The sequence below is a fragment of the Octopus bimaculoides genome, chromosome 8, assembly GCF_001194135.2.
Source record: "Octopus bimaculoides isolate UCB-OBI-ISO-001 chromosome 8, ASM119413v2, whole genome shotgun sequence".
Taxonomy (NCBI): Eukaryota; Metazoa; Mollusca; class Cephalopoda; order Octopoda; family Octopodidae; genus Octopus; species Octopus bimaculoides.
The window spans coordinates 12,873,175-12,886,047 of record NC_068988.1 but is presented as its reverse complement, the minus strand read 5'-3'; the positions used below and the strand labels follow the sequence as shown (position 1 = coordinate 12,886,047).

The 12,873-nt window shown below is 32.0% G+C and overlaps 1 protein-coding gene across 4 annotated transcripts in view; it reads left to right on the top strand.

The window, feature by feature from the left end:
• Window positions 1-12,873, top strand: part of LOC106874988 (WW domain-containing adapter protein with coiled-coil) — a 97,820-nt gene that overhangs the window by 32,705 nt on the left and 52,242 nt on the right. The gene's annotated exons all lie outside the window — the stretch shown is intronic.

Sequence of the window (12,873 nt, the reverse complement as noted above, 5' to 3'; positions counted from 1 at the left end):
ACACACATATACACACATGATGGACCATGACTACCAAATTCCATTCAAAGATACTATTGTGGGTGCTGTACTGTGGGATTGAACCTAAAAGCTATTATATTTACAAACTCAACGTATAAAGCACACAGCAAATCCTGTACCATAATGTTCTATCACAAATTGCTGAATAATTGTTCATGTTATGCTAGTTGATACTATAATTTTTTTAATATTTGTTATTCAGACTAACCAATCTGTTTTGGTGAATTTTTAAAGCTTATTTATCATGGATAAAGAAGGCGATTTTAACCAAACTTATGTTTGATCTAGACTAAAGTTGCATATATTAACTGAATTTGGCAAATAATGATATTAGTAAGTTAAAGGTGATATTGCCTTTGAATATATTAAAGGCTGGCTACATTATTAATTAACATTAAATTTGTGATTAAGCTAACTGCTTATACAGTTTTTTGGCTTTGCATAATCATGGCATAAAGGTTTGGCTCAGTAATTCATAGTTTGAAAACTAAATCTTTGAGACAAAATCATAGAATTAGTATTTTGAAATAAGTTACTTCTATAATGAGTTGTCATTTTTCATATGGTATAGAAAATGATTTTAATTCTTGACAAGTTTTTGTTGTTGAGGTTTATATTTTTCTATAGTTATTGCTGGAATAAAATTCAACATTCGAATTCAAGAAATGAGTTTATAAATTTGAGATCCATGCATAAATTTAAGAACTCGTAAGATATTTTATCTCCATTTAAATTAGTTACAATAGTAAATGACATTGTCCATATAATTGGAATAAGAATTGGGATTGTGTTAAGGAAGTGAGTTCTCTTCTATTAATTCACTTGTGTTTATACATATTAATTACTTTTTGAACAGGAATCATTTTAAAATTGCAAATATTAATGTATAATTTAATTTTTACATTTCTTTGGGTTTATTCTTTCTCATCGTTATAACAAATTTTGTTTTTCAAATCTTTGCATTGTTGTGTACCCACCATTTTCAGACATAATTTGCATCTATGTCTATTACTGAATATAAAATTGGTGGAATTGGAAGTGGAGATCAAATTGTCCTGTAGATTTTTATGAATTGTTTCTGGCTGAGACTATCATTTCTTTCATTTGAATAGTTCTTTTCTTAAAACAAAATTTTCATATGATTTTCTTAGTTTATTTTTCACATATAAATTACAAAGTCTTTTTTTTTTTTCCAAATAGTAATGTCTTGTCAAATTTTTAATATAAATTACTTTGAATGTACAATTATCATTGCAGATTATTATATCCTATATTCTCTATGAAAAATTATTTAAAAAATGAATTTTTATATCATGAATATTGTTGCCTATATTCTGTGTGCATGTATATTATATATATATATATATGCACACACACATTTTAATCATTTTATAATTTACTTGCTATCAAATCTGTTACATTATTATTCTTAGGTTACTTAATTAGTATTGATTTGAATTTTATTTAATATTTGGTTAATTTTATTCCACCAAGATTTTTTTTCATAAGAATTTTGTTCATACATTTTATATGTATTCTCTCATTGTGATGCAATTTTATGACATTGAAATTCACTATTACAGGGTTTTCCCTGCAAATTTTCTTTTATTGACCATAGTCTTGTTACCGTCAACATGTCATCATTAGCATCATTTCATTATTAGTCTTGATTACATTGTCATCATCAACTTTAATGTTGTTGTCATCATCTTAAATGTTTTCTCTGAAGGATGGACCATTTATTTTCATGTACAAACATTGATATCAGTGATTTCTTATCACATAATTGTAATGTAAACATGAAAAAGTTTTGTGATGGATTACAAGGTTTGTGTAATAAAAATTACCACACCTTATATTATCAAAAATATACAATACAGTTAGTACATTAGATGTATATAAAACTATGTAGTATATACATATACACAATACATCAGAGAAAAATAAATAACTGTTTATGCGTTATTCCCATTTAACTCTCATAAATCCAGCACAATCATCTTTGGTAATCAAGGTCAGCCCTGTGCCATTCAGTGTAATTTATATACATAAATATATCGACTACAAGCTGAGACCAAAGTTGTGGTTGATTTAATAGTTCAGAAATGGGAAGAATGAATGTAAGGTTAATTCATTTGATATTTTGTGTTGTATATATGTATATAGTATGTATATTACATATCATTTAACGTCCGCCTTTCCATGCTGGCATGGGTTGGACAGTTTGACAGGAGCTGGCCAAGCAGGAGCCTGCACCAAACTTCTGTGTCTGTTTTGGCAGGGTTTTTACGGCTGGTTGCCCTTCATAACATCAACCACCCAGCAGAGCGGACTAACTGCTTTTTATGTGTCACAAACACAGGTGAGGTCAGTTTTGGCCAAGTTTTTATAGCTGGATGCCCTCCCAAATGCCAACCATTTTACAATGTGGACTGGATGCTTTTTATGTAGCATCAGCACATTTGTATTGAATATATGTATATTTACAGTAATGTAAGCTGTGGCAATTTTTATAATGCAAACCTTCTAATCCTTCACAAAACATTCTTAATGTTTATATTTTTTTTTGTAATTATGTGACAATGTCGGTACATATAAAAAAACCAAAAAAAACCTCCCTCCTACCTAAAGTGATGACATTTAAGCTGATGATAAAATTAAAACAGATAATGTAATGAAAATTGAGGTTGATGATGATGATGAATTTGAGATGGACATTTTAGAGATTGAGGATGATGACAAATTTGAGTGAGGGAAATCCTGTAAAATTATGTTTAAAAATCCATACATTTCTAATATTTTTCAGAAATTTAAAGCTGTTTTACTAATGAACTTCACTTTCCCATCTCAAATGAACCCATAACACATTGGTACTAAACTTAATGTTAATATTTTTTCTCACAAAGCATTTCTGACCTTCTGCCTATGTAAGGAACAGTTATAAATACAGCAGGTTTTATTAGTTTAAAATGTCATTTTGCCTCAATCAGTTGTTTCTGTTTAAGACTTATTGGCTGTTCTTTTTATGAGTTAATGATTTATCAAGACTAGCATGGTAGTTCAAAAGCTGTCAAATATATGTGTATAAGTGACTGGAATTTATTTTGAAATATGCCCAAGAAACTTATTTTTGTTTCTTATTTTGCTAAATTTTGACTTAATTTCTAATTCAAGAAACTTATAGATAAAGTGATTTCTTGAAATATTGAATTTTATTGAATTTGCTGTGTAGCTCCAGGTTAGTTTTGAGGGTGTAAATCAATAGTGTGTAATTAGTCAGCCAAAAGACTAGGTCTAGAATTAGGCTTGACTGCTATGGCTAGCAGGTTGAAAGATTGCATAGAGGCTCCAGCATTGGCTTGATTTCATTGAAGTTGAGGTGTTAGGTGCATTTGTAATCATAGAGCTTGTTCAGAAAGTACATAAATTTCATCTTTAATAACAAGACAGCTCATTAACAAATCCACTGCTGATTGTTAGATTTATTTATAAAATTTGAAATTATGATAAAGTTATAATGTCCCAAGATAGGTTTCACCAGTATTTATGGAAAGCACAAACTTCAATATATTTGACAATAGTAATTTCATGATTTTCTGTTGAAAAGTACTGTTAGAGTGATTACATAAAATAATCTTCAAAATAATATTTTCCCTATGTCTGAATTGAATAAAATTCATTCTGCAGAGTTTGTGTTGCATACATTTTGATTGTTAGACTGTGTAAAAAAAAAAAAAAAAGTTTGGCTTCAATGGATTCCTTTAGCAGTGTCTGCACTTTAGCAGGCATTTGGGTCAGATATTTGGTAATAGTTTGGTTAAAGATTGTGATAATTATCTCTAAGCTTTTTGTTATGTAGTAAATTGTCTGTCTGCTATTTTCTGCTGGTATCAATTTCTACATTAAGAATTTTTTAAAAATTATAATCTTTTACAGTTTGTAATTTTGAATTCTTTTTAGATAGCTTATTTTGTAAACTTGGTTGTATTTGTAGATTTCATTCACTTCAATATGTATAATTATTTTTGTGGTCCCCAGTTAATAAATTGCTTGTATTATCTTATCAAAGATTGGGCAGAGACTAAAGTTTAAACTTTAGGCATGGCTGTGAGATTAAGAATTTTACCTTGCAATTATGTGATTCTATGATTGATTCCAGTATACAGCACTTTGGGCAAATGACTTCTATAGCCTTGGGTCAAAATTTGAGTGAAATTTGGCAGCTGGAAACTGGAAGAGTGTCAGAAAGACTGTTCTTATTTTTTGGGGTGAGAGACTCAATCTATTGATTGTTTTAACACGACCAAGTAATCTTTGGATGCTTTTAGCAGAGTCCACTCCTTTGCAAGCATATGGGTCGGATATTTAGTCTAGCTTAACTTCTCATCAGTCACCTCAGCCCTGAAAAATTCATGAGTATGTATTATCTTCCTGCCTAAGCTTTTTAAAAAAGACATTTCTTATTGTTGTGGTTATATAATGTCAGATATGACAGTTTGATGTTTCCTAATGAATTGCAGTTCACAAAGTTAAGAAACAAAATTGTACAGATGGAGAAAATACAGGAATAGTGCAACTCTCATTTTCTTGCTATCGTAAATACATTAAAATAGCAAATAATTTTTCAAAGTTTATTGTAAGAATTTAGTTTAGAGTATGAAAATATATTTACATATTCTAAATAACATATGTTGGTGAAATTTATTGATAAAGTTTTAAAAACATATCTTTGTAAAGGCTGAATGTGGTGGAGATTGAATAAAGGAATTTAAATTAAATGCAGTTTACAAAAGTAATTGGTACCAAGAATTTCTGACTAAAACACTTTGTTTTGACTGAACCCAAAACTCCCTTTAATTTGATATTAACATATTAATGAACCAGTCATTTGAGTCTTATCTTAGCTTGCTTTAAACACTGATGCTGTCCCATATAGTTTCTTTTCATAGAGTAATACATACTTTGTGTTAATGTTAACACAAATTGATAGATAGATATCATCTCTACATTTTATTTTAATTTTTTGTTTTAATCTTTTTATTTCCAAACTTGTATCAATTTTATACAATTTGATAAAGTTTATTCTAGAAAATTTGTTAAACAGCTTATAAAGGTTAAATATAAATCCTTTTTTCTTCTTTCCTTTTTTGTTGTATATAAACAGCTTTATTTACTTAGTGAAGTAGAAAAGGTTGATAATGTGTTGTAGTTTAGAAACATTAAAATCTAACGAAATTATTTTCTTAAAACATGCATGTGACTTCAGGTTTAATAATGCTAACAGATTAAGTAGAATCTACAAATATATGTTTTGTTTTTTTTTAGTGCATATTACCATTTGAAAAAAAGCTAATCCATTTTAAAAAAAATTGTCCTAAGGATACCAGTTTACAAGACTTAAAACATTAAAAAAAAACTCCTGCTTAGTTAAAAGCAAACAAACAATGAAATGGAATTGTCATTTAATGTCCATGTTCCATGCTGGCATGAGTTGGATGGTTTGACAAGATCTGATGGGTCCAAGGACTGTTTTCATGCTTCAGTGTCTCCTTTGGCAGTTCTTATAGCTGGATGATCTTCCTAACTTTACATGTACATATTTGTTATATTCGATCAATTATTTATTCTGCAAAATACACATTAGTCATTAAGTTCATTAACTGGAATTATCAAAGTTGTATACTAAATTGAACTCTAACTTCATGCTATAATATTTTCGATAGTAGGCAACTGTAGAGAGGGAGGGAAAATGGTTTTATTTATTGGTATATGTGTATCAATTTCTATATTGGATAAGTGTTTCAGAATTGTGATAAAATGTGTATGTTAAACTATCCAAATTGAAAGTATGGGTTTGCTGTTTTATAGTACTTTCCTGCTATTTCATCTTTACAGTAAGTTGTTTTCTTAATTAGTCCTTGTATTCATTGATTTGTTCTTCAAATACCAATCATTAAATAGAATCCTTTCAACATCTAAAACAAAATGTTAAGTGCTCATTAGGAAATAGACATATGAACACTCAAACTTGAAAATGTGTTATTTTAAATTAAAATAATTTGACTATTTATCTATTATATCAGTTTCGTTGATGTGTATTTATTCTAGAAGTTAACTTCATGTGTTATAAATCTCAGTTGTCAAATGAAATTTGGCCCTGTTAGTAAAAAGTTATATTATTTCTGATTAGTAACAATTTTTATTAACTAACACTAGTTTTTTTTTCTTTTTTTTCTGTAGAGTTAATCATGTAAACCTTAGAAGCTTTTTTCAGTGTTACCACCCTGACATATATAAAAATCTGTTTTAAGAATTAAGCGATAATTGACACACACAACACATGTGAACAACATCCCACTACTTCCTTTAGCTGTGGGTCGGGTCCTGATTCTGGTGTCAGAAACCTAAGATTGTTAATTGCAAAATAATGAGCTAAACACTTCAAACTAAATAGTGATAGTTGAAAAAATTCTACAGTAGTGGCAAGAAAAAGAATTTATTACATTCATGTATTAACCCAAATTATTGGTGAATTAACTGAAGCAGTTGTTACCAATCAAAGCAAGTTTGCCACTTATATAATTGGAAGTTACTATTGTAGTATCATGGCTATATTTTGTATATGAGAATGAAATTCCAGATAATTTGGTATCAATCGACTGGTTGGATGATGTGGTGTAACTTTAGCTAAGATGAAAAAAATATAAGTATCAAAATTGAAGTCGGATTTATTAAACATTTAGAAAGCTAATAAAAAGAAAACAGTAAAAGCAAAAGTTCTATTCTGTGCCTAGCACAGGAATAAACCGAAATGCATGTGTAAGCATCAGTCACCACATGCACACACACACACACACACACACTCACGAAGCTGTATATTATAATCGTGGATAATGTTATCAAAATTAGTGGGCCCCAAACATGTGCATATCCTCTGCTTAATGGTATTATTGAGTTATTTAAGTGGCTCCATGCCAGAGTAGTCACTGTGTGTGTGCGTGTGCGCGTGCGCGCATATATATGCTTCTTTGTGTCTGAGATATATCTATCTGAGCTTCAGTATGATGAGCTTACACAGCTCATCAACTGTATGGTGCACAAGATTTCTTAACATCCATTGTGGATGCTGTTGCTAAGATTGACCTGTTTCTCAATGTACATATCAAGGAGGACAAAAATTCCTTGGCAATTTATTGTAACAATGGTACATAGTGCAAGAAGGTTCGTGACTTCAAGTACCTTGGGTCCTGTGTTGGTGGCTGGCAGAAAGACTTTCTGAAATGAAAGAGGTAAACCAGGAGTGCTAGTAACAAGCTTCACATTTTGCGGTCTTGTTTCAAAATAAACAAGGCTGGCCTCCTTTAGGATGTGTGTGTAGATAATATTCTTCTGTATGGAGCTAAAAGCTAGACTATGGAGAACCCTTGATGTCTCAAAATATCTCATGGTGTAAGTATAAAACGAAAGAGGAGATTTAAGTATATATTCCATCTATTTCCACTGTTGTTGAACAATGCAGAGTATATCTCGCTAGCTACTGCTATTGTGCTGAATACCAGGCCATATTGGATGTTATATCTTGGCAACTTCGTGCACACAAGTAGAGGTCAAGGTTTGCTCAACTACGTTAATGTTATCGACAGAGAAACATGAAATTGAGGCTTGTCAAAGTTAATGGGAAATAGATTTCTGGTCCAGCTTGGTGAAACCTGTTGTAGTTGTAACTGTTTGAAGAATATAGGCTTGTATATATGGCATACATGTTTCTTTACATAAGGACTATTTGAGTTTACAGGTTCATTAGGACAGTTTAACTTGGTCTTGTGCTATTTAAGTTACTGAGAATACAAGATATGTCACTGGACAGGATGCCAGTCCATCACAGAGTGGATTGGAGCTAAGTAAAATGAAGTTCCTTGCTCAAGGCCACAATTGATCACCTGATCAGGAAATCAAAACTACAACCTAATTATCTTAAGTCCAACACTCGAATCACAAATCATTAAGTCCCCACCTTTGCATGCACTTGTGCAATTTTATGTTTGTTCACTTTACATCCGTTTTTCCATACCGGTATAGGTTAGACAGACATGTTTGAGGAAGTATTTTTAGACTGGCTGCCTCTCCTGCCACAAAATCTCAAGCTGTTTTTAAAGTAATATTTTTTTTAGTCTACTGGTTTTTAAAAGTACAGAGCAATGGGATGTATTAGTTACAGGAACTAGACGTCCCTGTTTTTCTCAGCTAGTGTCATGTGAAGATGGAGAATATCAACGTCCGCACATGCACACACATTATGAGCTTTCATACTGTTTTTGTCTACCATTTCAACAAAGCATTGGTTGGCCAAAGCTGTAGGAAAGGACACTTGCCCAAGGTACTATGTGGTGAGATAGAATTCAAAACCATGCAGTAACGAAGCAAACTCTGTATCCACACAATCATGCCTGCATTGGTATATGGGTATATTTGTGTCCATCCTTCTCTGTGTGAGTGTGTGTATTGTATGATTATATTGCTGTATGTATGTGCTGGCATGTTGGTGTGGTTAAGAATTTTGCTTCACATCATTTATAATTTCATGTTTGTTCACACTGTCTGGCACTGGGCAACTAGCTTCTATTATAGCTTCAGGCTGACCAATGCTTTAGGGATCCCATTGTGTATGTGTTCTGTAAATACTGTCACTGTGTAGACAGTGTCATTGTTTACACTTGCTGCAGAAATATCCCTAGCTGTGTATTCACTGTAGTAATTTTACCATTTAGGCAGTGTCTTTGTTGATATCTTCCTAGCTGTCAAATGGGTTGTTCAAAAGACTTAGGGGAAATAGTACTTTTTGTGGAAACACTTGACGAGAAGGGCCTCCTGGTGTAGGAAAACTGTCTTAAGTTCTTATGCCAGCATGGGAAAAGTAAACATTAAAACGATACATACACACCTACCTGGGCAGTTTTAACTGAACATAGTATGTGCTATATTATTGATGCAAAGTTGATATTACTTTTCTTAATCAGGTGATGCTTTATAACAGCACAGTTATTATGCAAGAATGTATTCACAAAGTTGTATGAGTGTAAAGCATCACAGTTAATAAAATATTCATAATTTTATGTATATTTTCCATGCTAAGTACAGGTTGGATGGATCATTCTGATCAGAATTATTATTTGGAGTTTCTGCCTTTCTAAAAAACATTGGCTAATGATGTCTCAATCAAACAAAACCTTCCATTTTTGGCATGGTTTCTACATTTGGCTGCTTTTTCTAACACAGGGCATTCTAAATACATTTTATTGTAGCATCAGTATTAAAGAGACTAATATCCTTTGGAAAGACTAATGAGTCTTCTCAGTACTGCCTTGTCTGTGCTCGCTCGTGTAAATTTCATTCAGATGATGATAGTAATCCACAGTAAGAAACAATTTCGTGTTACAGAGTAGGGATACTGGGTGTTTGTCTTACTCATTTTCTCTGGTGAAGCAAGATGTAAGATCTAGCAATGTTGGAAGAAGACTATGGACAGCAAAGATAAGCAGACTATGAACAGCAAAGATATAGTGCATATGATGAAAGCTTGTGAAACATAGCAAATGTAAAAACATTAAAGCTGGCAGTTGTAATGGAAGATGGGAGATATGTATATTTGGGTTTCTTATTCTCTTTTCACTTGGTTATCTCTCTGTATGCTCTCCACTACTATGCGCCAGCATAAATAAAGTTGGCACAGACTCCTCTTCTCTGAACTTCACTCTGTTTCTACCATCATATGTTTGTTCCTTTCATTTGTCCATCCCCTCTTCTGTCATCAAACTCTTTTATTCATCTTAGTCTGGCTCATTGAGGACATGATCACACAGAATAGTGATAAATCTGCAGTTTTTAGACAACCTTGTGAGCACTTAAGTCTTAATAAAATAATGCCCACTACACTCTGTAAAGTAGCAGGCCAATGAGCAGACAATGTAGAGTTGAGATGACTCTTCAGTCTTGTCAAGGACATGGCGACAGAGTGTACTGAAATGCAGCCAGTACATTCTGTAAAGTGGTTGGTGATAGGAATGGTGTACAGCTATAGAAAATAAATAAGCTAAATATGAAATGTTTGGCTGAGACATGGTCTTCCAAACTGTCTACAAGAGTAGTAACTTCTGAAAAGAACAAATATGACGACCCATCTAACTCATGCTAGCATGGAAAAAATGGTTAGAATTAACCATGCAGTAGAATGGCATCCCAAAGAGATTTGGAGATATTCTTGTTCTCTGAGCTGCTTATACATCTCAGCTGGTGTAAGATCTGAGTCTGCATGATATTTTTTATGCATCAACATGGAAAGCGGATGTTAAATGATGATGATATATATACATACATGTCTGTGTGTGTACAGATGTATGTGCATTTCTGTGTATACACTCTTTTCATGTCAAGTACATAGCAACCTCTTTATTGCTAGCACCACAATAAAATGTATCCTGTTCATTCTGATTAGTGATACAGTCAAAAGTGAAACATATGACCTATGAAAGTACTTACTCTCAGAAGATACTGAGAGCAAGCAAAGAAAACAGATAAGATTGAGATGTGTATGCATATGTATGCATTTGGGGATGTTTGTGAATGTATAGATGTGAATATACATTTATATGTATGTCAGCATATGTATTTGTGTATACTTACATATATAGAGAAGTGGGAGAGGTCAGTCAGATGAATGGGATATGGAAAAACACAAACAAGGATACAAATATTCTCTCATCAACTGTTGACTGAACTTGGGTGGTTTTAGCACATTAACAACAGGACCACACTAGCTTCAGAGAGAGAGAGAGAGAAAATTGAGAGAAAGAACGAAAAAGAAAATAAGAGTGGACAAAGATAGCAAGAGAGTGAATGTAAACTATAATGTTAAATGAAGAAATCTGCATTGCATTAGAAAGGAATAAAGCATAGAGAATATAAAATGAGTGGAACTTAGCAAAAACAAATGAGGACACAGCTTTCCCCTTATCAGCTGTTGAATGAAATTCTGTGGTTTCAACATATTAACAATGATACTGTTAACTACAGTGTGCCAATAGATTTAAAAAAGTTTAGTAAATGGATGTATGTGTATGTGTGCATATGTATGTTTGTGTATTTGCAGAATGTGATTCTGTTTTTCAGAGAGGGTATCATGTGTCCCTGCATTCAGTTGTAAAATGCTAAGTAAGTTTGATCAAACCTATACCATCCTATGTAGACAACAGATGTACAAGTGATGGTGATGTGTATGAAAGAAATAAGCTGTTGTGTGAAAGAGCGGAAACTGTTGGAATAGATATATGATCTATATAAAATGTGACAGATGTGTAAAGGTGTATGAATTGATGCCAGAAGAGGAAGATATTTGAAATGGTTGAGGCTAATTTTGGAATTTTGAACCTCACAAAGTAGGTGACAAAGGATTGCATCATGTGACATTGTCAAATTCCCATCTTACTCATGTAAGTATGGGAAAATGGATGTAAAACAATAGTTATTCTTTTGTGCATGCATGTGCACACATGCATGCAGGGACAACAATAACAGTCTGTTCAGAATCGTTAGTAAAATTAGTGTATACCCAGATATATCCATAATGCATAATAACTGACAACCTACAGCAAAACCAAAGTAAGGAAGGGAAGCAAATGAACTTGTGTCACTCGAATTGTTTGATTTTTGTGTCTTAAATCTTTAGTGACTGTTCTGTTACATTTTGAAATTGCTCCAACATCTGAAGTGGCTTTAATTAGATTTGAGATGTGTCCCATAGCAATGGTATAATTGTCTTTGTTATATATTGAATAGTTCTAAAAAAGAGTGTGTAAAGAATGAATAATCTAAAGACACAGACCTCGGCTTCGGTTTAGATTTAATCTATTTTTCAGTTTAATACTGCCACCTTGCCCTTGTGTGCCTTTAACAATCCACTCTGTTGCAAACATTCAGACCAAGATTTCCATTTTCAAGATAGCTTATGGATTCTGGTTTATTCTTCTCTTTCCTTCAATCACTCTTGAAACTGTAGTACTGCCACAGATACTGATAGAGCCTCAATAAAATATGAAATGTCAGTTAATTCTGAAAATGTTTTTATTTCAAAATAACTTGTGAAGGAACATGTTCAAAACTATTCATTAAAAAAAATAATGAAGGAACTCTTCTGAAATTTTCAAATAAGTATTAAAAAAAAAAAAAAAAACTCTGTGGAAGAACTTGAAGAACTTGACTCTTCTAGTTCTTAAGAATAGATTTGGTTAGCTGTAATGAGGTTGCAAACATGAAAATTTTTGTTTAGATTTGTACATAGCTGAGCATTGTTGATCTTTATTCAACTCTTGGAAATAATTTCCCACCACCTCCTTACTACATTACCCCTTACCTAAATGAAAACGCATGAGTATCTTTACACCTAAATGCTTTTTACATTAACAAATTCCAAGTAATTGTAAATTTATAAATTAAATCATAGTTTTCATATTAGAAGTGCATTCTTAATGGGCACAGTTTGTTTCAGCATGTTATATTTATTGTTTACTAATTTTTTTTAGTTATATATTTCATTGCATTAATTCTGTAAGGTTATCAATAGAGACCTTTTAATTTAGCCCCTTATCATTATCATCATTGTTTGACGTCCACCTTATTCGTGTAATGAATTACTGATAGTTTGGAATAAATTCAGTTCTTTGTTAGATCTTATTGAGACAGTTTCTTATTTAATTCACTGGCCAAAATTCTTGTTCAGATTTTTTAAAAGGTTATTTGATATTTTGAAATTGATAACAAATAGTTATTAAAGTGGTTTTGATGAGGCGGGGGGGGGGG